Raw genomic sequence first — 26,175 nt, forward strand, 5'->3', positions numbered from 1 at the left:
CACCTCAAAGCTCAGCTTGCCTTAGATTTGCATAATGTGAAATTGCAGAGAAAAATGATCACATTCAGGTTCACTTATTACTTTCTTACATCCAAATTGGTAAAAAAGAAAAAAAATGTTGCCACAGAACCAGAAATAATAAGAAAGAGGTTTGTGGGTTGCTAGTTCATTCATCTGATCTGTAGTTTTACATCTTTCTATAATAACAGATACACAGAAAGTAGCTAACATCTAGCTAGCTGATGGGGGGGGTGGCCATTTTGGAATAGATGAGAAAGAAAAATAGGAAGAAGAGCTAGCAGGCTGTAAAAGTAAATAGGAGAGCAATATTTCTCTGAAACAGAACGATTCTATGTTTGAATGAAAATGGGGGTTCTCAGATGTGTGGCTATCCTCCTTGGCCAAGGCTTGTTTGTGCCAATTGGGGCTTTGGTTATAGGAGAAGGAAAACAAGCCTTGTCAATTGGTCTCAGCTTTGTCTTGTCTTCCAAATTGCTTGAAAATCTATTAAGATATATGACCTACATAAAGTAGGACCAGAGGGTTTCTGCTTCCTGTGTCCTGGGGATTGGATTTTACTTTATCACCCATTAACACAGAAGGGATTTCATCAGCCAGCTCACCCTTCCCTCACCCACGAGGGTTATAAAGGCTCCCCAAATTAGCCTCTCTAGGCTATTAGTGAGCATATGAATACCTACGTAGCTGTTTGTCAGGCAGCTATGCAGGAGATAACCAGGGATGGGAACTGTGGGTCATGGTGTGGGGATGGAGGGAAGGTTTGTGGGGAAAGATGGGCAGTGAGAGAGAGCCATAAAATATTAGACAATTAGATTCTTCACCAGGAAGATATGAATAGACTTTTGCTATTATTTTATTATTATTTTTTTCTTGGTGCCAGGCCTGGAGCTTGCACTCTGGGCCTGGGTACTATTCCTGAGTTTTTCACTGAAGACTTTCACTCTACCACTTAAGCCACAGCTTTACTTCTGGCTTTTTTTTTTCTTTTTGGTGATTAATTGGAGATAAGATTCTCATAGAAGCCGGGTGCTGGTGGCTCACGCCTATAATCCTAACTACTCAGGAGGCTGAGATCTGAGAATCGTGGTTCAAAGCCAGCCTGGGCAGGAAAGACCTTGAGACTCCTATCTCCAATAAACCACTAGAAAACCGGAAGTGGTGCTGTAGCTCAAGTGGTAGAGCACTGGCCTTGAGCTGAAGAGCTGAGGGACAGCGCCCAGGCCCAGAGTTCAAGCCCCATGACTGACAAAAAAAAAGAAAAAAAAGATTCTCATAGACATTTTTGCCCAGTATGGCTTTGAATCATGATCCTCACCTCTCAGCCTCCTGAAGAGCTTAGATTATAGGCCTAAGCCACGAACTTTGGCAACTAATGAGGTTCTTCATTAATTCTTTTTTTTTTTTTTTTTTAAGGCTGGCTGATCCTTTGCTTTTTTTTAACCCACAGTTTCTTTTCCCCCCATTTGAACAGTGCATCCTTTCCAATGCATCTCTGGTCCTATTCCTGGATTCTGGATCCTGGGTTCACAATGCTGTTGTGGCATTTTAACCTCATGTCCCAGGTGTGTGCATAGAATGAACTGTAGCACCATCATGTTTGACTTGACAAGACAGATTGGCTTGCTGTGTGTACTCAGGCAGGATAAAGGAGAGATTGGGCCCATTAGTTGATGTGTTTAATTGCCTAGACCAGAAAGGTCCCAACTGCTAATCTGCTGACTGGATTGAAGTTAAAAGCCATCATGTTATGTTGATTTGAATTTATCCCAAATAGTTGCTTTCTAGCTGTTGCTGATGGTAATAGCATGCAATGCCCCCTTCCTTTATCTTATTTCCTTTCTCCACTCTCATTTATGATTGTATGCCAATCACAGTACTCTAGTCTTTCCTTGTTGGCTGATCCACTCAGTGAGATTCTTTAGCCTAATCTTAATCCATGGGCTTCCTGGTACCTCCGTGTCTCCATTCATAGCATATTCCTGGCCTTGTTTCCTTTCCCAAGGAAGCAACAGAGATGTAAGTGAAAAGGTTTGTGGGTTGCTCATAATCTCCTCGGGATGCATGCAACACTCAGGCCAAAACACAGAAAACAAACAAACAAAGCATCATTATTAGTTGCATGGGGAGTTGTGATCCCTTCTTAGAGCCAGTTTGCTCTCGCTGTGTTGTGCATGGTGGGGTCATAAAGACTCTAAGCACACTCGCTTCCTCCATCCTTTTTTCATCCCCGTCCTACATACAAGATTGGCAGCTCTGTCTCTGATGCCTGAATTTATTAGTTGAGAGATGATTGCCCTTCATTTATCTGTGACAGGATTTTGCTTAAAGAGAGTGGCTTCCTGCCAAAAGGAGACGCATGCCTAATGAACTTGCATGTTCAGAGAAGCCTAGGTCTCACAGAATCCCTCCATGTCAGCTTACAGCTAGGGGAGAAAAAGGGAGAAGATTCCAAAAGGTTCATACTGAATGCATCACTTTTTTTTTGTTGTTGTTGGTCATAGGGCTTGAATTCTGGGCTTGGGCGCTGTCCCTGTGCTCTTCAGCTCAAGGCGAGCACTTTACTGCTTGAGCCACAGTGCCACTTCTGGTTTTCTAGTGGTTTATTGGAGATAAGAGTCTCACGGACTTTCCTGCCTGGGCTGGCTTTGAACCATCATTCTCAGATCTCAGCCTCCTGAGTAGCTAGGATTACAGGTGTGAGCCACTGGCACCTGGCATATGAATGCATCATTTTTTGAACTGTTGTTTTCTGTGCATGTCACTCGCCTTGTACGATTGTGAATGCTTATTTTACTTTCTAAACACAGTGTGCTCTAGGAATTGAAAGCAGAGTCTGCTAATATCATCTTTTCCAAAAGAATGATAGAGTGGGGGTTCTTTTATTGGTATATATGTGTTTTCTTGAGAACGAGGCAAATCTAAGTACGTGTCGAACTGTGATCTGGGTGCATGGTATTCTATTCACCTCTTGCTTTGAAGCAATTCTTCTCTGGTAAGAGGGAAAATGAAGCCATGCAAGTTTCCAATCTGGGAATGAATGGTGGGTTCAGAATCCACAATTGTGTGTGCCTCAAAGTAGGAAATTGCAAAACTCAGAGAAATGATGACTGCAGAGATTTCTGCACTCACCTTGGCTGCTCAATTCCCTGGGAAATTAGGCGGTAGGAGTGGAATGAGTTCTGAGAACTGAGTGATTTTAGCTTGTGTAATACCACGGTACAGGCTTTGCAGAAATATCACCGAGTTTTTGCAACACACAGTGGCAGCTAAACCCAAAATGTCTGAGCGATAACAGATTGTAGCCTGTCCATCCAGTTATGATCCTGGGACAACAGAGCTACAGCAGCCAGCCACCTGCCCCTCCTCTTAACTCTTTGATTTACACGTAGCAGGCTGCATCTCATTTCTCTGGCAATAAAGTCACCATCATGTGGTCTCTGACCCTCCTCCCCGCATACCCAATGAGCCTCTTCCCCTCCTGCCTTAGATGCACACCAGCATGAAAATGAGTGCTGTGGAGGAAGCTTTACCAAATGTCTTCCCTGGGGAGTGGAAAGAGTTAATGCTGTTTTCCAACCTGTCTAATTTACTCCAAGAGGATATTATGTCCTCTGAGAGATCCAGACCCCAGAAAGCCTGGAGAGAAAAGATTGGGGGGAAAAATTAGGCAAAATACATAAAGGACACTAGCATCTTTCTGAAGTATCACATAACGATACATTTACATAGAGCTCTCTTCCTGGCCTACAAGTGACATTCCAGTCATCTTTTAAAAATAAATTTTTCCCCCTTTTCCGTCTATCATTGTCTCTGGGGTATATTAGAGCAAATGCTAAGAATCAACAAGCAAGGGTTTGTATTCGCCATGTTACTAACTTCTCGTCTCCGGGCTGATCATCTCTGAGCTTATTCAATTGTAAAGTAAGAGGGCTGAATTAGATTATATTTGTAAGAGTCCTTTGATTTGTGATTTAGTCATTTTGATGGTTGCCAATATCAGTGCTTGTAGCCTGCCTGTAGATCAAACTTATTTTAAATGCACACCACCATCTTCTCTCCTCATTATTTAGGGCACTATCTCAAATAAATTTATATATTCTTTCTTAAGAGAATACTTAAAGGAAAATGAGGCTGGTAGGGTGGCCAGGTCATTTATCAGCGGCAAACACAGCATAATTGTCCCAATCGTTAACTTTAGCCACATATGGACTGTGTGAAGAGGTTGAGGGCTGCAGAGCTGGCCAGCCATGACCTTCTAACTCTTCGTACCTCCCACTCTGCCCCTGCTAATGACCTCAATGGCTGTCAGAAGCTCTTAGTGCTTAAATACATCCAGACAGGCCCTGGGCTCTTTATAGGATGGCTGTAATCACAGTACACAATGACTTCTCTCTAACGCATGAGATTCCAGTATTGTGGAGGAGATAAATAAAGCACCCAGAAGAGATTCTTTACAGGGAGGAATATATTTATTTTGTCCTTCCTCAAATAAGCTATACTTCCTGAAAATTGTATTTTGAGTGTAGAATATAATCTAGTTGCCTTTAGCTAATCATTTAACTATACTTTAATGTGGGGGCCCAAACCCCACATGTGCATGAAATTTCAATAAAACGGATTTATATAAAATTGTAAACCTAGTTCCTTCGTCATGTTACAAGCATTTGGTCCCCACATGAGATTATAAAAAAAGATCATTGTAATGTAATTTATTTCCAAAATCTTTACAAAGCAAAATATATCCTCATGTGCAACTTGCTGTAAATTTTAACATTTCCTGCCACTGCAAGAATGCTTGTGGACAGCTTTGAAAGAAAGTGATTGAATATTTAAATACGTTGCTCTTGTTTTTTTCCCCACATGCATTTACATGATAGCAGAATGCTACCACATATAGAATGCTTATTCATATTATATGAATTGTTGTCCATATATATATATATATATATATATATATATATATATAAGTGTTATATACTGAGTGCTTTTTATAGAGGAGCTATTGTGGAAAGTGCTTTTTGTGCATTATTTTATCCCTGCAAGGGAAATGCATGATAACTATTTTACAGAAGAGAAAACTGAAGTTGAAAATGACCTATATGTTCAGTACAGACTGAGATGTCTGAACTGTGTTTGAAATTCCAAACCTGTGTTAACCTGGAATAAAAATGGTTTTTGGAATATGTCCCTACAGAAAAAAAAATTCTGGATTAAATCATCATCCACTATGATAATTGATTGAGATTACATTTGCATGATTTGAACAAGGAACCTCTTTTATAATGACAACCTAGGAGTTGAATACATGATCATTTCAAAGCTAGGTTAAGAGAGAGACAGAAGGAGATGAGAAAAAGGAAAGGAAGAAAATACAAGTAAAACGAAGGCAAGCGTACACAACGAGCTTGAGTATTTGTGTGCTCCTTTTGTCTTTGTGATCCACTTTGTTTTGAGCTGGTTTCTTGTGTCCCATGTGCAGTAGTATCCTCCCAGGCCTTGCAGGTAAAAATAAGCGTTAGGTATTTGATATGCAGTGTGTTTCTTCCCCGTGAAGCAATTCAGCTGAGAAGCAAAGAATTGCACTTCAGACTTTATGCATCTTATCCCTTGGCAACCTACTCTAGTGATACTACAAACATCAAGACTGTTAGCCTAATGGAAGTAAATATTGTAAAAGCCGTGAAAAGATGCTGTAAAATATTCATCCAGTCCTGCAAGAATAATTTACCGAGTACCCACTATGTGCTAGGCATGTATTCTAGACAACTTCTTAAAAATATTATGGAAATGCACTTTCTTCACTCTAAGGAGCACATGATTGGTATTAGGAAATATGAAATAATGTAATCAGTAGGGCCAGTGAGTGTTTAACAACTAGTTCTTCAGGAAAAACAGCTGGAATTCTATCATTTATGATTACCATAGCTCAAATGTATAGTACTTTGTCTGATACCTAGTTATCATCATCACTGAATGTAGAGTTGGGAAGACATTGATTACTGTAAGCAATATGAGCCAGACACAAAATACCACAGCTTCTATTATGGTATTGTGTCATACATTCTCGTTTCCCTATTAGCATGTGTATATCCATATATATGTTGTAGTAACATATAATAAAATGTAAAATATAATAAAGTCACCATAACTTAAAATCATACAATGTGTTATCATGTTAAGCTATGGAACTTATTAGTTAAAAGTTAAGATTTTAAGATTAAATATGATTTTAAATGTCCACTCAGCATCTTAAAAGCTGTGTATCTCTGGTGATGTCTTTCTGTCTCAGTTTTCTTATCTACTTAGTGGGCCAACACTACTACCAGCATAGACATACTTAAGTCAGTTTCTATTGCACAGCCAGAACTCAGTAAGTATTTACTGAATTCACGAGTGAGCAAATGGGAATCATCAGTATGAAGTAAATGTCCATACTGACCTAGAGGAGAGGGAAATCGAGTCTCTCTTACATCCACAGATCCTTTGCATGATCAATATATAGATGTGCAATGGGCCTAGGATTAATAGAATTTTACCAATCACAGAAAGAAAAGAAAGAAGTTCATTCCAGACACATGCAATGGTTTATTACAGTGATCATGGTAATGGTTCTTGCAGAGATATTTTGTGATTTAGGCTGATGTGTTTACTTTCCCTAAACACAGGTAGGAGCTGCAACACCTGCTTCTCCTGTTTGTCCAAGAACATCACCTTTTCCTAAGACCCACACAGAATGTGAGGATGAGAGCTACTTACTGCCAATCCCTCACCTGGCTTCTGTGAGTACTTCTCTACAGAACATGCAGATACTTTTTATTCTGTCCAAAGGTTCTTTTTTAATTTTTTTATTGTGAAGATACTGTACCAAGAGGTTACAGTTACATGAGTAAGGTAAGGTGTACATTTCCTATCAGTATTGTTACCACCTCCTTTGTTTTACCCCTACTATTCCTTCCTACCCACCTCCCCAACTCTTCCCTTCCCCCAAGCCCCCCAAAGTTGTAACGTTCATTTTTAACATAGTGTCTTGTACATCTCATTGTTACAATGGGTCAACCTGCATCCTTGTTTCAGCATTTTGTTATTTCTCTTCCCCTCCCCAAATTAGAAATATATATACACACACACACACACACACACACACACACACACACACACACACACACACACACATATATGTATATATATGATGCAGTGCACTGGAATCAAATACAGTAAAAACAGGCGTTATACCATGGGGGAAGAACACACAAAAGGAACAAAAAATCACATAGTATCTTTGTCACTTTTGTTTTTAAGGTACTATGTCTAATAGTTCTTGTTTACCCAAATCCCAGAAACTGGAGAGAGTGGAGGAGAGATGGATTAATGATGGGGCCTAATCTCTATTGTGCTTTACTGAAATTCCATTTCAGTTGCAGAAATACTGAATGCCTGCTGGTGAAATGTAATTTCTTGAAGTATCATATATTAAAGGACATCGTATTTCATCTTTCCATGCCTGAGGTTTATCCAAACAAAGGAAATGGGTTGTTACCAAGGAAAGCATAACTCAAAATTCCAATTATGACTGCTAAACCATATGTGAAATTACTTTTAATAATTAAAAATGGGTCTTGCCATTCTGCAGCCCTGACTCAATATTAGGTCTGCTGCCATTTTAAAGAAAGCTAATAATCCCTCGTAAATTCTGATGACCTTAATTGTCTCCATAGCTATCCTTCAATGACCTTTATGGCTTAGATAGTTAAAAATCTAAAATAAATGATACTAATATATTTGATATGAAAGTGCACTGTGCTTGTTAATCTTATGCATCTGTGGTTTCTGTGATACTTTTTCTCTGAAGACACACTTAGTAATTCTTAGTCTATGTAGAAATGCACATTTTGAAGTAGATAGAAGGAAATGTCAGGAAGAAATTGTCATTTGGGCGAAGAGGTAAACTCAGAAAGGACACTGCAAAGGATGGGAAGTGTAGGAGAGGGTTAGTAATTACAAACTCCACTGGCAAAACACAAATGTAGCATCAAACCGTAAAAATGCACTGAAGAACTGCACAATCTATTTCTGGATGTAAGAAAATACTTGCAATGTTTGCATCATGGACAAGAATTCTTTTTGTGAAATCGTAAGATTTAAAGGGCCTAGGTTTTCAAGGTCAAACCACCTCTTGGCTACTTATGATAGAAGTCAGTTTTATATCTCTATCTTATATGTAGCAATATTCTTGGATGCAAATCCATGACTAGTTCCCTGGAGACTGCACAGGCAGTGTAGGCATCCAGAATTTAAATGTTTCTCATATTTTGCATAATGAATGTGACTTTCATATCATTGTGGTCTACATTTCTGCATAATGATGTTGCATTCTCCTTCGGAAAAGCTGCTTTGCTTTTGCATGCATTTATTCAGCCACTCATGTATTCATTTAACAAATATTTCTTAAGCATTGATTATGTATCATACTATATGCATTGCTAAAAATATAGACGATGTGTATGCATTTAATTTTGCCTTTTAAAGGGAGTGGAGGGTGATGGGAGAGGGATTTCAGTGTGACTAATGAAAAATTAGAGACAAGCATAAAGAGTTAAAGAACTATGACAGTTGACAGTATATCTTTAAAACTCAACTTGCTTGGCAAGTCAGAGAAGCAAAAAGACAATTTCTTCTTTGCTTTTTTAACAAAAGTAGTCTCACAGGGCAGCTCTGGTGGCTGGTACATTGTCCTTGAGATTTAGGTATAGTATTTAGGACTGTCACTGGAGCCTCTGTCCATGGTACTCAAAGAAATTCTTGATTCCGAAAGTCATAAGCATGCACTCATTATACACTAGAATGTGGACACCCAAGTATCTACTAACCTTGATGAATACTTTCTCACCTCTGGAAACAAAGGATTTCTCACTGTTTCTTTGCCCTCCATTTTTATGAAGTTAAAATTGCATACTCTGTGTAGGGAGGCTGTAAATGAGTTTGCTTGGGCCTTCTTATGTGTCTTCATTTCATTCCAGATGTTTCCTTTCACCCAGGCCTCCAAACACAGTGGTGTCTGTTCCGTACCTCAAACCAGCCACACATTTGTCCATCAAGGCAATAGCTTTCTATTTGCTTTCAGTACTTCTTCACAGAGCTCAAAGGATTCCACCCTATTTGTCTTTTGAGTTTTAGTTTTAGAAAGTACCTCAGAGAGAACTTGCTTAAACATCATATATATATATACATACATACATATGTATGTTTCATACCCAGGTAGTCTCTAGTGTCTACTGTTTCTTGATCACTACAAATGTTCACATGGGACAATTAATCATTGTTCTTTTTTTTTGCCTACTAGAATATAAGCACCATAAGAAGGAGGTGACTTTGTCTTTAGGGTTCAACAATTCCACAGGGTACACAATGGTTAGCACTTAGCTGCTATGGAAGCCAACCTCCAAAATGATCCAGTGATCCGTTCCTCCACTCTTCACGCCCTTGTGTAGTCCTGTAAGATATACCCAGAAGGAAATTATGGAAATTTCCAAATACAACATCCAAAGCAAGTGCCTAAGGAAAACAATGGTAGGCAGCTGCCATTGTTTTTTGGCTTGCTTACTCTGGATAAAGCCAGCAACCTTGTAATGAGGGCCCTTTAGCAGTTCAGGGACAACCCTCCCCACACCATGGGGAGGGACTGAGATTCTTGCCAATGTCCAGCACCATGTGAGTAACCCACATTGCAATTTGGTCCTTCATCCCTTGTTAAGTCTTGAGGGTCTGCGACCTTGATTGGCCATTTGATCACTATGTTTTGTAATCTTGAGTTAGAGTCAGTCAACCAGGCTGCTTCTGAGGTCTGATATATCTAATCTGTGAGATAATGAATGTGTTATTTTGTTTAATCGGCTAATCCAGGGCCCATTTGCTATGCAGCAGCATATAAGAAAAGCATCCATGTCCTTTCCCCTGTGAAATCTCTCCTTAGACAGGGCCTGGGCACCATGGGACATTACCTTTGTTGGCTATGTTAATGTGAAGAAAAGCTCTTTCAATTCATTTAACAGCATATAAATTAACACTAATGATAGCTCAATGATTTAAGGTATTACCAATTTTTAAAAGGTTTATTTTTTTAAATGGACATGATGAAATCATTATCATTTAGTTGAATGCTGGGTTCAGACTGTGGCTTCTTTCTCAGTTTAAGTTTCTTTGTCTTAGCAGAGTAGATGCCTAGAAGGGCTTTATTCCTCACTCTCATTTTAAAGCTCTTTACCTTCTATCTGCAGGTGATTTTTCTCCTGATCTTTTCCTTTACTATATCCCTTAGTTTTAGTTTTCAGCCTTTCAAATCTTACCAATTTGCTTAAGGAGAAAAAGAAAAGATTTAAATCAAATTTTGATTCCGTTATAACTGACAACTGAATACATGGGTTATTTTAAATAGCCTGACTAGAGTCATTCCTTTTTTTTTTAATTGTGAGATTACCATAAGAGGGGTTACAATTACATGGGCAAGGTAATGAGTACATTTCTTATCAAGTATTGCTGCCTCCTCTTTGTTTCCCCTTCCCATCCCTTCCCATACTTCCCCCACCTCTCCCCACCTGATCTTCCCCCCCCCCCACCAAAGTTGTAAAGTTCGGTTTTCAACATAAAGACTTGTACATCTCATTGTTGCAATGGGTCCACCTGTATCCCTAGTTAAACAATTTGTTTTTGCCCTTACCCGCCACAAATTAAACCAACATCGAGTACAGTGAAAGCAGGGGTTATACCCGTGGGGGAGGGACATACAAAGCAACATAGAAATCATCTTATAAATATGTTATAAACAATTGCATGAAAGAAAAAAACATTTGAATACTTATCTTGGGGTTCATTCCCCTAACATCAACTTATTTGACCTTTTCTGCTTGACTCAGACATATACTAGTTATTGCAAATAAGGGAAACCATGGGACCTATGTTTCTTTGGGCCTGGCTTACTTCACTTAATAGAATGTTTTCCAAGTCTTTCCATTTCCTAACAAATGGGGCAGTGCCATTCTTTCTGATGGAGGCATAGAATTCCAATGTGTATATATACCCTATTTTCGTGACCCATTCATCTACTGAGGGGCATCTGGGTTGGTTCCATATCTTAGCTATGGTAAATAATGCTGCAATAAACATAGTTGTGCTGGTAGCTTTAGTGTGGTCTTGTTTGTGATCATTTGGGTAAATGCCCAAAAGTGGGATTGCTGGGTCATAGGGGAGCTCTATGTGGAGTCTTTTGAGGAACTTCCGTACTGCTTTCCAAAGTGGAACCTTACTACATTGTTTGTTGTTCCTAACAAAACAAAGCCATGTTGACTGGCACACAGCTTGCTGAGTTTGACATTGTAATACTTTAATTCTAGAACTTAAGGTTTCCTAGAAATTGCTGAAACATTTGGACTATCCATCCTGATTCACAGGGCAACATCTATGACTCAACCAGTTGAACACGGCTTCTTTCCAAACATGTATTTCTTCTTTAAACATCTTGGATATGTTTCAAATATTTACTTCTCTTTTTACCATAGGCTCCTTCCTTTTAACAGTGATGAGCTACTTCCATTGTATTGGTATTCATACCATGTAAAGCAGAGCTTGTTTGAAATTTGTTTCATGTTGGAGGAATTTACTTCATTCCACAACCACAGCAGGTTTTCAGCTGCCAATTTAAAATGGAGAGATGTTCTGAAAAGTGTGAGCTATTTGATTTTAATGACATTTTATACTCATGATTCTCAGTTTTCTGCCAATAGCATAGGGTATCATTAAGATCACAGCCATTGTAATACCTTACAGTGTTAAATTCTCTGAATGAGAAGTGTTGAAACCTGAGTAGTTTTTGACCACAAATTCACATTTCAAAAGAAAATACATTCAAGGTTATGAAAACAGCAGGTGCAGAGGGAGATGTAACTATCTCTTTTTACTATTAGGAGGGAAAATAAAATAAGCACCAATAGATCTGTTCATTTCTGGTACCTCTATTTTTAGGCATAATTATATGACCAAGTAGTACACATCAGGGATGGTAATGGGAATATCAAATTATATGGCACGATTGGCACCATGCTGCAAGTAGAAATAAAAGAAAACAAGAAAAAGAGAGACCTTAGGGTCATTAAACATTGATGAGGTATAGCACTGTGAGATTAGCATTTTGCAGTGTGCAGTGATATTCAATTCTAATTAGTTCAGGATCTCTCCACAGCTATGTTATTTGGGAGCTAGAAAATTCTTCCATTTGGGAACTGTCCTGTGCAATGTCGGACTCAAAATCTACGCCATTCTTTACCCAATAGAAGCACCCAGTCCAGCAATCTAAATCATCTCCAGACACCACCAATGATTTTCAGCATGGTGTCCAATTTTACTCATTGAAGAACTCCTTTATGTCAGGCCATGCACTTTTTCGTAACTTGAGTTACGGAGTCCAGTTGAGTTGGTAATGCAACTCAAATAGGATTTACATTCCATTGCCCGCTCTCAGTCTAAAACCTTTAAACTATTGATGGAATACAGTTTCACTCTATTGAAAAAATATAATTTCTGATACATATTGTAATTCAAAACTAGTTGAAATCTATCATTACCAGCTCTGCAAGTGCTTTGAAATGAGTAGCTACGTGACAGGTGAGAGTGAAGCAAGCCACTGACTTGATAACTTTGGATTCATTTCAGGGTTTTCCTGTTACCCCACAGTCAGTTATGGCTAATGAATGAAAATGAAAATATTGTCAATTTCACCTAGTCTGGTGGCCCTGTTCTGCTGGGGACATCTCAGTATATCATTTTGCTTGTCTTACTATATTGGGATCTACTTGAAAATTCTTGGCTCCTGATTTTTGGGAGAAACAATGAATCAGTGTTTTCAGTTTGTTTCCTTAACCTGTCATGGCCCAGACTTGACACTGAGCTATATATACTGACAACATACTTCTCTATCAGAAACCCTACAGCATTTAGGGCTCTTTAGAAAATCCTCATTACATTGAAAAGAGCAAGGATTGAAGTCCTGCTGTTCAGTAAGCAGAATGTCCTGCTTCCTTGAATAATAAACAACAAACTCTCCTTGTGTTGCCATCTAGTTGTTTGCTGTCCTGCTAATATGTGATTTGGAAATAAATTAGTGTCTTTTAAAGAAGATAGAATAGATAGAATAAAATAGATTAAAAAGAGCCTAATGTGACTTCCTGATTAGCTATGTAAACTTAGATAAGGGCGGGTTTTTTGTTGTTGTTGTTTTGTGTTATAAAATAGAGATAGGACCAGCTTTCCTGTCTGCCTTTGCCTTCCTATGAGAGTCCTGTGGAGAATCAGCTATGGCAACCCAACCCATGTGGATTGCTTTGTGAAATGGAGAGAACAATACAAAGGTAAAATATTACCGAGAGAAGCAAAGGGCATCAAAACTGTCTGTTACCCAGGCTCAGACATGTCTGAGCATGACCACTGAAGAGTGCAGAAATCCTCCAGGGACTCCACTGCTAAAAGAAGAAGGGTGTGTGTCTGAGTGGAAGTCATCATGAGAGAAGTCCGGGTCAGGTCTCATGTTCTGAAGCCAGAAAAACAAGACAAAAATGTGAGTTGTGTGATTATCATGATTATAAATCCGTCCGCAATGTACTTCATTTGTTTTTCTCTTCTGGCATGACTTCTCTGGGTTTATGTGGGTGTCTTGTGGAGAACACTAGAGGAACTGCTTCTGAAATTCCTGGTGGGACAATCTCTTTTCCTGCCTTTCGAGATTTCTTTTTAATTTTAATTTTTAATTTTTTTTATTGTGAAAATACTGTACAGAGGGGTTACGATCACATGAGCAAGGTAATGAGTACATTTCTTATCAAGCATTGTTGCCACCTCCTTTGTTTTTCCCCCACCATCCCTTCCTTCCCACCTCCTCACCTTTTGAGATTTTAGAGGCCAGCTCTGCCAATCCTTGGCCTACCAGCCCCTTCCTTGGGGCCTCTGTCATCACATCTCTTTCTATGACTGTGACCCTCATACCCTCTCTTCACTCTGATTGCCAGGGACCCACAAGGGACCTCCCATTTCAGGATCCTTAATTTCTCACCTCTGCCAGAGTCCCAGTGACATTGAATTTGGCTTGTTCATGGTACAGCAGATTAGGCTGTGGAGAGCTTTGGGTATGGTGAGGGAGCCAACATGATTTTTGTCTTCCACGGTCCTTCATAGGGAGACGTGGCCCTCCCAGTGTGTTATGGCAGACTGTTCTTGTGAGAAGGCGAACGACAGGGAGGAGATGATTTCTTCCCACTCGATGGTTTTTGAGACTTGAAGCCATAGGTTTCTCTCCTAATGTCTGATATGAGAAGTAGTGAAACCAATCAAAAGATGGAAGAAGGGTTGCAACTCCGTGCATAGGAATACTGCTGACTAGGAGTAAGCATGCGGGCACCAGAGACAGACCCCTATTCTGGTGGAAGTCAAATCCTTGAAAAGAAACTGTGAAGTTGGGAACTTTCTGGAAGTTGCCCGGAAGGGAGAAATCATGACTGAGCACCTCTCCTATGGATGACACAGCTTCGAGAACAAGGTAGGAACCAAAAGAGAGGCAGAAATCAAAGTGCGCAGACATTAACCCACCCGCTTCCTGTTTGGAGCCGGTTCACATGGGTGAAAGTACTTAAGCTCACTGCCCAGCGGAAGAAATGTAAACCAAAATTATGAGGTCAAGTTTTTCCCCACAAAATGGGGGAAAATTAAAAGACTGGTGGTAAAAATTAGTGATAGGATAAGGATGCCTGAAAAAGTATCACAGTCATTAGCTGCTTTAAATATACACACCAAATCCCACATTAGCAAAGGGAGGAGGTACTGGGGATTGAATGGGAACTGGTGTTATCTTTTCAAGAAAAACTGGCTTCCATATGTCTTACAGTTAGAAATATGAAATTAGGGTGGCAGAGTGATTACTTGAGTATGAAGGAAAATTGTGCCGTGAAGTAGATTCAAGTTGCTCACTACAGTATTGTTTACAGTAATGGAAAATAAACAGACTCAAGTTAAGTGACTCTTACAGAACATGCATTAAATATGCCTAGTGCAAATGAACAGATGCATTTATATGTACCAATATAGAAAAAATATGTCTAATGCAAATGAACAGATGCATTTATATGTTCCCATATATAAGGACATTAAAGATGTACCAGCAAGCCAAGTTAGAGTGCATGCCTGTGCTCCCAACTACCTGGAGTGGGAGGCAGAAGTAGAGGAAATGAAGTCCAAGACTGACTTGGGCAAAAGAGCAAGACCCTATCTTAAAAGTAAACTCAAAGAATAAGGACTTAGGATATGATTTAAGTAGTAGTATGCTTGCTTAGGAATCATGGAGTCCAGAGTTCAATTCTCAGTGTACATCCTTATGTACATATATTAGTAGGAGCTGATTTCTGTTAGGATAGAGATTCAAGAATGGTATATAGCCGGGCACCGGTGGCTCGCTCATGCCTGTAATCCTAGCTACTTAGGAGGCTGAGATCTGAGAATCATGGTTCAAAGCCAGCCTGGGCAGGAAAGTCTGTGAGACTCTTAACTCCAATAAACCACTAGAAAACCAAAAGTGGCGCTGTGGCTCAAGTGGTAGAGCACGCGCCTTGAGCTGAAGAGCTGAGGGACAGTGCCCAGGCATAGAGTTAAAGCCCCACAACAGACCAAAAAAAAAAAAAAAAAAAAAAAAGAATGGTATACAGGGATTAGAGGAGTGGCTTACTTGGTAGAGCACTATCAAATAAGTGAAAGTAGCCACAAGTACTGAGTTCTAGTTCTGGCCTTGGATCAATTGGAACCAAAACCAAAAGAAAGGCCTATATGTTTACCTGGATTGCTTGATTATTATAAAACTGTATTGCATTAATTAAACATCTATATAATTCAGCATTATAACAATGACAAAATTTAAAAGGGGTCTGTTCAAAAGAGATAATGGGATGACTCTTCTTTCTGCACATTTTTAATCAATGCTTTGCTCATTGAGTATGCCCTAAATTTTCTGGGTCATTTGGATGATTTTATACTGTTGTGAAAATCAGACATCTTTTTTTGAAAAAGGCAGTAGTATATCTTTGAAATGCAAAACAACATTCCAGTTTAACACTTAGGTGTTTCATTCAACTGCAAAGGTCAATATAAATCAACACTATCATGCGGTTTCCTGTGAAGCTATCATCATTATTAATAGCATTCGAAGAGACACAGAATCTTAAAAGAAATAAAGCTTAGTTGCTACAAGGACTTGAATTGGAGTCCTACAAGGAAGAGTGGAAGAGGAAGGGAATTACTAACCCAGGAAGAAAGGCTGCTTAAATGACACAGATGGATGATGTCCAGTAGTCTGAGTCTACCTACCTAAGAGCTCATTTATTTTGCATGCAAAGTGTAGACAATAAACCTCCATTGGCATATGGGCTTCTAAGCATCATCTTACAACAGGAAAGGCTTAAATTCATAAATTATGATCAAGAGAGCAATAAGCAGCTGTATGCCAACTGCTCTGACAACTAGTTTCTCTGAAAATAGAATTTCAGACCTCCAGACAAAATATTAAACTTTAACCAAGGATGGCCCTACCCTGGATATTTTCTTGTTTTATTTTCTCCATCTGTTTTTTACGATACACACTGTATTTTCCTGAGATTGGGGCTATAAAAATGACAAAAAATTGACATCTTTGTTTGGGTGGTAGAGACATTCTTAGAAAAATGTCTTGCAGTCCATGCGCTTGCCTTGCATGCATGAGGCCCTGGGTTCGATTCCTCAGCACCACATAAGCAAAAAGAAAAAAGCCGAAGTGGCGCTGTGGCTCAAGTGGTAGAGCGCTAGCCTTGAACTGAACAGCTGAGGGACAGCGCCCAGGCCCAGAGTTCAGGCCCCATAAACAACCAAAAAAAAAAAATCTTCATGGTAGGTAGAACTTACTTTGCTTGATAAAGCCAATTTTGAGACATGATTCTAATCCTCCCTTTATCTCATCCAATAATTGATTTGTGAAAGATGTGTGGAACTGCATTAAGTATCGCGTTTTTCAAGGCCCAGATCAGAGCCTAGAAGCAAGTACTCTGATTCGGCTGTAGGCGTAATCTCCTTGCTCATCTATGAGAGCATGTTTCCAAAGAATGCATGTGGAACATTTTCCTCAGAAGTAAATCTAAACTTTTTTGTTTATATTTATCACAATTGTTGTTGTTGTTGTTTTCATTATTTTATAAGTAGTACATTTTATTATAAGTAGTACACAATTATGCAAAACTAAGACAAATATAGCTTTGATTTTCAAAAATGGTCACACTTCAGGGAAGGAGGATAAGGGAGAAGGTTGGAAGGGTAACGAAAGTCTGATCCAGTTACACTGTTAATTTAAACTCCTTTGTATAGTTAATAGGTGCTAATAAAAATGTCACAAGCCAAGTACTGGTGGCTCATATCTGTAAGCCTTACCACTCAGAAGGCTGAGATATAAGAATCAAAGTTTGAAGCCGGCGGGGCAGGAAAATCTGTGAGTCATTTATCTCCAGTTAACCAGCAGAAAACCAGAAGTAGTGGTAGAATGCTAGCCTTGAGCAGAAGAGCTCAGGAAGAGTGCTGAAGCCCTGAGTTCAAGCCCCATGAATGATCTTTTTGAAATAAATCACACTAACACATACTGACTAAATACACTAATATATATTTTCTTTTAGGCATATTTCTCAATTCACATATCATTTTTCATCTTGTAATCTCAAAGGATTATCTAAGGAGAATCTTATCATGTTAGTACTTATTAAATTACTTTTTAAACATAAATAGTCGTTATGAATCTTTTCTACATTTATGGTCTTCCTTGGCATCATAATTATAATATATGTATAGGAGTTCTTTTTTAATAGTACCACAATTAAGTTATCTGTATAGATTATGCCAGCATACTGTGTCATGTTGAGTATAGTAGATATGCATTGCTGTAATTTTCTCCTCTATATCTTCTTACAGCGTTGACAACCCCATTGTTTCTTGAACCAGCTCAATCATACTACATTCTCCACATCTCTTCCTTTGGGAAGAGTGATTGTTCTAACTTTAAGAAAACAACTCAGTCATGTAGGAAATGAGTGTCTTTCTTGGGATTGGTATGGAGATGATGAGGTCACTGTATAGGGAGTGAATGTAGCTTTTCCTTAGTGCTCTGTTGCTAACTTGTGATTATTTGAGACAAGAGGTCCTAGAAGCTTAGAATTTGGAAAGAGCTAGAAGCTTAGAAGTTGGAGAGAACAACATTAACAATAGGATGAGAGGTTAAAGGCAAGAAAGAGTGATACTTTTCTGGATCCAGCTGTCCCTGAATTTCTGATTTTTTTTGAGAGTCTTATTATGTAGCTCCGGATGGTTTTGAACTCAAAATTCTCCTGCCTTTGCTTCTGAAGTGATGGACTCACAGATCTGAGCATCCTCAAACTCCTCCCAAACTGTTTTTTTTAATATGTTAAAATATTTAATATATTTGTATATTAATTTTTCATAGCAAGGGACTTCATTATGACACTTCCATACATGCAGACCCAAACAATTCTTTGGTTTAATCGTTACGATTGTGGATTCAAACTAGTTGGTTCAGGATTTCTGAATATATCAAATTAATACTTCTAATACAAGAGTGTGCAACATTTTCCATGAACAAAATAGACTCTCTTTCGTATCATATTGTTCAACATTATTATTTTGAAGTACCATCAAAAATAATGTTTTGTAACATGTTAATGACATTTCTCAAAGAGACCTGGGAAATACTCAGTTTGTGGGTTGTATTTGCTTTCTATTTCCTTTCCAGAATGGAATAGGTTTGCATCCTGCAGACCATTACTTTAAGAGCCTATTTAGCTCATCAAGATGAGTCAGACACGTGGCAAGTGTAGAATAGCAACATGGTAAGCAGGTGAACAAATGATTGAATTTGCTGCTTGAGGACTCTGAGAATTTCTTTTTAAAGACACATCCAATCCCTCAGGCTATGATCAAACATGATCTCAAACATTGAGAAACACGTGCAATTCTCTTTGGTCCTTCAATTTCATATAGCTGTAAAAAAAAAACTTCATTGTGTTTACTGCCATTTTTTCCACATGAGATGTAAGCTGAATTAATAAAACACACACAAAAAAACACATAGATTTTGCTTCCAGGGACTGTACTATCAAGCCTCACTGAGATTTAAACATGGATGATGGATTTACCTGCTAGGTTTTTAGTTTTGAATTCCATGTATCTAAGGAAGCCCAGAAGGTTTAATGAAAGCATTACTTGAAGGAGTTAGAAATATTGTTGGCCTCTTTGGTACCTCAGAGATCCTATTTTATATCCTAAAGAGAGTATTTCAGGGCCCAGATAAAAGCAGAGGAAAACTTTCATGTTCTTTTTTGTTCCTCTATTACTGAGCAAAGCTTGTCATGATTTTTCCATTTCTGTTTCCCTAAGAGCTTTCCATGTTTCCTGAGGAGCCTATGCTCTGAGCTCACTTAAAAGCAGAGGAAAAAAAATAAGTAAAATATTTAGTTTCAATCATACAGATCAACTTCATCTTCAAATTAGAATGACAAGAGTCATCACAACTCATGAAAGAAGGCAGATGTCCAAAACAAAGACTAAAGAGATAGCTGAAGCAATGTAGCTGAACTGGTACCATAAATATTATAATTGACAGGCCTGCTTCTTTTTAGTACAGTGGCCAACAGACTTGACTCCTGTAACCATGTTTCCTTCCTTGGCATTGAGTTTATTTTGGTATATTTCTTTCTTTCGAACTCATTGCCTTTTTAAAATTTCGCAACAAGTTTGTTGTAACTGAATCAAATCATGCCATATTCATAAGCCTCCTTGCTCAGACTATGGTGTGTACAGGTCCAGCGGCTGTCCATACTGGAGGGAAATCCAACCTCTGAGATTCCATTCATCAGGGGCCAAGAAGGAACCTTCAGCCTCAAAGGAATATTATCCTTCTGTTCTACGTGAATCCAGTTGTGAGAAACAGAGGAACAACTTTTTGAGAGGTCGAAGTGGGAGTGTTTATTAGAAAGCCAGTAACTGCAGGTGGACTCCTGTCCCAAAGACCTGTAGCCCCTTGAATACACTTATCACTGTTAGGAAACAGCCATGAGAGCAGGAGAGGAAAGAAAGAGCAGAAAAACAATATCAACAAACCAGATCAACTCCAAAGGAGAGCTGAAGTGGGACTCCATAATGTCGCTTGCACATCATGCCCGTGAGAAAACGACTCATCAGATGCATGTGATCATGTTCCAGTGAAGCCCTTCTTTAGTTAACTCATTATTCAAGAATTATATTTCTTCAAGGAATCATCTATATGATCCGAATCAAGTTCTTTGTCTGTCATCATCTTACACATGCATTCAAATGAGAATTTTGTAGAAACTTGCTCATTTCTTTTGCCAGCTCAGTTCCTTAGTATCCCCATTATGTCTTCTTCATGAGACCATGGGACTCCCATATTGCTGCTTAGCACACAAATGTTGTGTAATAAATATCATTTGAGCATTTCTAGTGTGCACTGGATTATGGAACCCCAGGTGGTAAGAGACATTAAATCATCTGCCTCTATCATTCATCCACTGTTTTATTCCTCTACTATTTCCTCTTCAACATCTCTTGAGACTGAGCAAACACTACTTGAAGAAATTCAAGAGCAGACCAGTAACAGAGTTCTTCCATTATTATCAGCACCTCTGTCACTTTTCATTTGTATGTTGATTCTAGTTCTACTATATGGCAGAATGATACAAAAGAAAAAAAAAAACAACAGATTTTCAGAATGTGCTGGCATAGGTTCAAGTGTAATTGAACTACTTGATGGATGATTGGGGACTGCACATTCATCTCCAGACTAAGTGTGTTGAGTGAATTAAGATAGGCTTTGACAATAGATTCAAAGGGTATAAAGGTTCAAATGTAGCAGTATGTGAATTTTCACTACACAGCACTATGGCATGGGTCCACAATTGATATTCCATACCTATCCCCCCAACCCCCCAACCCCCACTGCCCCAAGCCAGGTAAAGATTCAGGTTCATCATTTGGGCAACAGCTCTCATTTTTTTCTAATGTGAAGGTAAAAGGAGCTGGGAGCTGGTGGCTCACACCTGTAATCCTAGCTACTCAGGAGGCTGAGATCTGAGGATTATTGTTCAAAGCCAGTCCGGGAGACTCTTATCCCCAATAAACCACAAGAAAACCAGAAGTGGCACTGTGGCTCAAGTGGTAAAGTGCTTGCCTTGAGATGAAGAGCTGAGGGACAGCTCCCAGGCCCATAGTTCACACCCTACAACCCACAAGAAAAGAAGGTAAAAGCATGTAGAAATAGGAAGTGACAGATCATCCACTTTGACTCAAACTAAGAGCAGAGAAAAGGAAGAATAGAGGATGGATGCGTGGCAACAAATGAGTCTGTAGAGATGGAAATAAGTAGTGAGTAAACATGAATTAGTGATACATATCTTGAAGGCCAATAAAGCAGGCTATGAGAACTGAGAATAAGAGAAGGTAGGTTTGAAAAAAAGAACATGCAAGAAAGAACACCAAGGATGTGACATTTAGATGGAGGGAGCATTGCGGGTCTGTGACATGGCCAAGTTCTTCCTATTTGGTAAGAAATGAGAAGGCTGGTGTAACTGGAATAAAATGACAGCAGAGGATTAAGAGAAAAGGTCAGGAAAGAAAGTAGCAGAAAGAAGTAGGCCTTTATAAGTCAGTGGCAAGATATTTGGATTTTATTCTAACTCTCTTCACAAGCTATTGGATGATTTTGTGTGGAAGGGTGATATGATATAATGATGTTTTAGAAAGATGATTTGGCTCCCTGTTGGGTACTTAATAATGGAGAGGGTGTGAAAATAAAGCAGAAAGAACAATTAGGAGAGCCAATACTAGAGGTGATAAATCATGATAGCTAGGCATGGGATATTAAGCGTAGAGATGTCTGGCAATAAATACCTGAAAGGAAGATTTTGAGAGCAAGTATTGATAAACTGCATGTGGAGTATGTGGGAAAGAAAGTAAATATGTTCTACCACTCTGGTCCATCATTGCATTCATTTCCTGAGTTGCTATTTTCTGTCATTTCCAAATAAATTATTTGCTCAAGGGATACCATCTTTCCAATGATCACTTAAGTTTGATAGAAGGAAAAGGCTTAAGGAAAGGCATGACCCAGCAAGCGACTTGGTGCATTTAAGAAGTGACAGGAAGGCTTGCTCACTTGACGGAGAAAGATGGGGTCTGTGGAACAGGTACTAAGTGCTAAATCTACACTGGAAATGCTCAAAGTACTGCTCACAGCAACCTTGGGAGGTAGTGTCATTTCTCTAGAAGAAGAAATTAAGGTATAAGTGTTGAGAAACATCCTAAAGGTTATTTAACCAGTCAGGAGTAAAACAGGCCTAGGACCTGAGAAAATCAGCTTTCAGAGTTCACTATGTACAAGTAGGATATAAGAGACAGACGCTGGGACCACATTCCTCAAGCCCCGGAAGTCTAGAAATAGGAGAGTGACTCTCAGTAAGTGGAGTACAGGAAATCACCAGATGAGAGAATGACGTGGCTACCTTTTGTTTAAAGACAGATTATAGCTTGATAATAAAACCCTAGGTCTCCTTGGCACAGGCTGAAATTTTCTTAAAAGAGACTCAGAAACACAACAAATCAAAGAAAGGTTGGACAAATGAGATTGCATGAAATTGCAGAGCTTCTGCATGGCAAAGGATATAGCTAGCAAGATCAATAGAAAGCCCACGGACTGGAGAAGATCTTCACTAGCCATACAACGGACAAGGGTCTCATATCTAAAATATACCTGGAACTCAAAAAATTAAATCCCCCAACAACAAATCTTCAAAGAAACAACTGCCCAATAAATAAGAAGGCTAAAGACTGAAAGACAAACTTCTCTGAAGAGGAAAGAAGGATGGCCAATAGACACATGAAGAAATGCTCAACCTCTCTAGCCATAAAAGAAATGCAAGTCAAAACAACATTGAGATGCCACCTCACCCCACTTAGAATGGCTAAAATCAAGAACTCTAATAACAACCGATGCAGGAGGGGATGTAGACAGAAGGGAACCTTACTGCATTGTTGGTGGGAGTGTAAATTTGTTCAAGCACTTTGGAAAACAGTATGGAGGTTCCCCAAAAGACTCCACATAGAGCTCCCCTATGACCCAGCAATCCCACTTTTGGGCATTTACCCAAATGTTTACAAACAAGACCACACTAAAGCTACCATCAACTATGTTTATTGCAGCATTATTTACCATAGCTAAGACATGGAACCAACCCAGATGTCCATCAATAGATGAATGGGTCAAGAAAATGGAGTATATATACACAATGGAATTCTGTGCCTCCATCAGAAAGAATGGCATTGCCCCATTTGTTAGGAAATGGAAAGACTTGGAAAACATTCTATTAAGTGAAGTAAGCCAGGCCCAAAGAAACATAGGTTCCATGGTTTCTCTTATTTGCAATAACTAGTATATGTCTGAGACAAGCAGAAAAGGTCAGATAAGTTGATGTTAAGCAAAATGAACCCCAAGTTAAGGACTCAAATGTTTTTTCTTTCTTGATATTGTGTCTAACATATTTATAAGATATTTCTTTGTTGCTTTGTGTGTCCCTCCCCCACAGTATAACCCTTGTTTTCACTGTATTTGATGTTGGTATAATTTGTGGAGGGAAAGGGAAAAAAACAAATCGTTTAACTAGGAAAACAGGTGGATCCATTGCACCAATGGGTACAAGAGCTTATGTTGACAATGAACTATACATCTTTGGTGCGGGGGGGTGGGGAGGGGCTGCGCGGCGTGGTGGTGGTGGATGGGAAGGGATGGGAAGGGGAAACAAAAGAGGAGGCAACAATGCTTGATAAGAAATGTACTCATTATCTTGCCCATGTAATTGTAATCCCTCTGTATGGTATTTTCACAATAAAAAATAATTAGAAGTAAATACTTTACTTGGGAGAACTTGAGAAGCTAGAATTTATAAATTAGGAGACAGACTACTTCAGAAATATTTGTGGAATAAAACTGACAGGACATTATGCCAGTAGAGAGTAAAAGGAACTGTAGAAATAAGGCAAGGTAAGAATAATGGGTAGTCGGGATGATGACTTAGGCAAATGGAAGGTTGGCAAGGTCATTAATTCAGACAGAAGACCCAGAAGGAAGAAGCCAACTGGGGAAGATGATACACCTATTTTTGTTTATATTAATTCAAGGTGCCTTGGGGGATTCATTCACAGGCAGATATCCACAGGCTACTTAAATATGAAGCCAGAGATGTAGTTTTCCAAGAGCTCTCTACTAGACTTCAATAGTTGAGAGTCATCAATATGTAGGTGGTAGTTAATACATGCAAGCAATGAGATTATTATCATCAAATTTATGTGCATGAATATCACCTGCCAGTGTGCATACAACTTTGGAAGCCCAATTATTCCAAGCCTTCCAGTTAGCTGAATCCTCAAAACATATTACAGTGTGCCCCGAGATCTTCACAAGAAATAAGGTTTAACTATAAAAATACTCACAGAAAAGCAGAAATAAATCACAGTTAATAAAAATAAAACATCTCTCCTGCCAAACATTAATAAACTTAAAAAAGATGAAGTTAAATAAATTGCAAGGAGAAGTTTAGTTCTGATAGTTTTCTAGTACTGCTTTATGAGTTATTTCTTTCAGGGATGAAAATAGGCTGCCTCAGTTTGCATTAACTCTCTATTTTGGGTTATAACTTACAAACTTCCTATAGAGCTTTGAAGAATTTCTGACAAGCTCAGATTTAATTATATCTCCAGTTGTATGGAACTTTCCAGGCCTCAGGTTATGAAGAGAGGTGTACTAAAAAAGAGACCAACCAAGCTGGGCGCCAGTGGCTCATGCCTATAATCCTAGCTACTGAGGAGGCTGAGATCTGAGGATTGTGGTTCAAAGCCAGCCCAGGCAGGAAAGTCCTTGAAACTCTTATCTCCAATAAACCACCAGAAAACCGAAAGTGGCTCTGTAGCTCAAGTGGTAGAGCACTAGCCTTGAGCTGAAGAGCTGAGGGAAAGCACCCAGGTCCAGAGTTCAAGCTCCACAACTGACAACAACAACAACAACAACAACAAAAGGAGACCAATCTGTCTTTATCCCTTCAAGTTGAATAGCTTTTGATCTCACCTAGGGAAAATGTTGAATTTTGGACAAAGAAAAATCACAGCAGCGTTTAAACCTTTTATCACTTTTCTTATTTTCAAATGAAAGATTACAATCAATTCTTATGTAGTATACAGGGGACAAAACACATGTATTCACACATGTTCAGAGAGTGGAGAGTTTGCCTACTACAGTATCAATCAAAGAGCTTTCACCCATGAGAAGGTGATTGAGTAGACACAAGGAACCAGGCCATAATAACAGATTTCTTGTCTGAAATTTAATATACTTGTAACACCATTATGCAAAATTTCTTGGAGTTAAAGAACACAGGGAGTTGAAATCCAAGGATGGGCTCGAGGTCTGACAGAATGCTGGTTTGCATGCAATTTGGTGAATCATTCATTTAGGTTGCCTGTATGGTCCTCAGTAAACCATCGACAGTGAAAATTCACTCAGCCTTACAGCTAGAAATGAATCACTTACCTACTGCTGCAGAAAAAGCCATTCCAAAGTCATGGCTATGATTCCAGCATGCTGATTTATTAGTGGATTAGTTCATGCAATTGCAGGCCAACTGGGGACTGTGCTCATGTTTGGCTTGGCTGAGCCTGATCAGTGGAACAGTTCTGTTACATAGGTCTCTCATATTCCAGAAGCAACTGGCTGACCTAAAAACATGTCCCTTTCCTGCTGGTAGCTAAGGCATAAGAGTACAGATAAAACATGGAACATTTTCTTGAGGTCTATCTAGGCAGAGATCAGCCATATAGTAACCTTGCCCTCATTCATCAGAATAAGTACAAAATTACATTATACACACACATTATATATGTACATATATGTTTACATTATATATATATGTATATATACCAGCCTGCATCAATGTTGAGATGGAGAATTAGGCCCATTCTAATCTTCCATATTTAAGA

General features: G+C 39.0%; 1 protein-coding gene across 1 annotated transcript in view; it reads left to right on the forward strand.

Annotated features, from left to right (window-relative positions):
- Chl1 (cell adhesion molecule L1 like) overlaps positions 1–26,175 on the forward strand; it is a 739,723-nt gene that overhangs the window by 475,571 nt on the left and 237,977 nt on the right. Inside the window, exon 2 of the mRNA XM_070018980.1 lies at positions 6,687–6,800. The gene's annotated coding sequence lies outside the window, so the exon portion shown is untranslated. The remainder of the gene's footprint in view (positions 1–6,686; positions 6,801–26,175) is intronic.

The sequence above is a fragment of the Dipodomys merriami genome, unplaced genomic scaffold, assembly GCF_024711535.1.
Source record: "Dipodomys merriami isolate MVZ:Mamm:240054 unplaced genomic scaffold, mDipMer1.0.p SCAF_13, whole genome shotgun sequence".
In the NCBI taxonomy this organism is placed as follows: Eukaryota; Metazoa; Chordata; class Mammalia; order Rodentia; family Heteromyidae; genus Dipodomys; species Dipodomys merriami.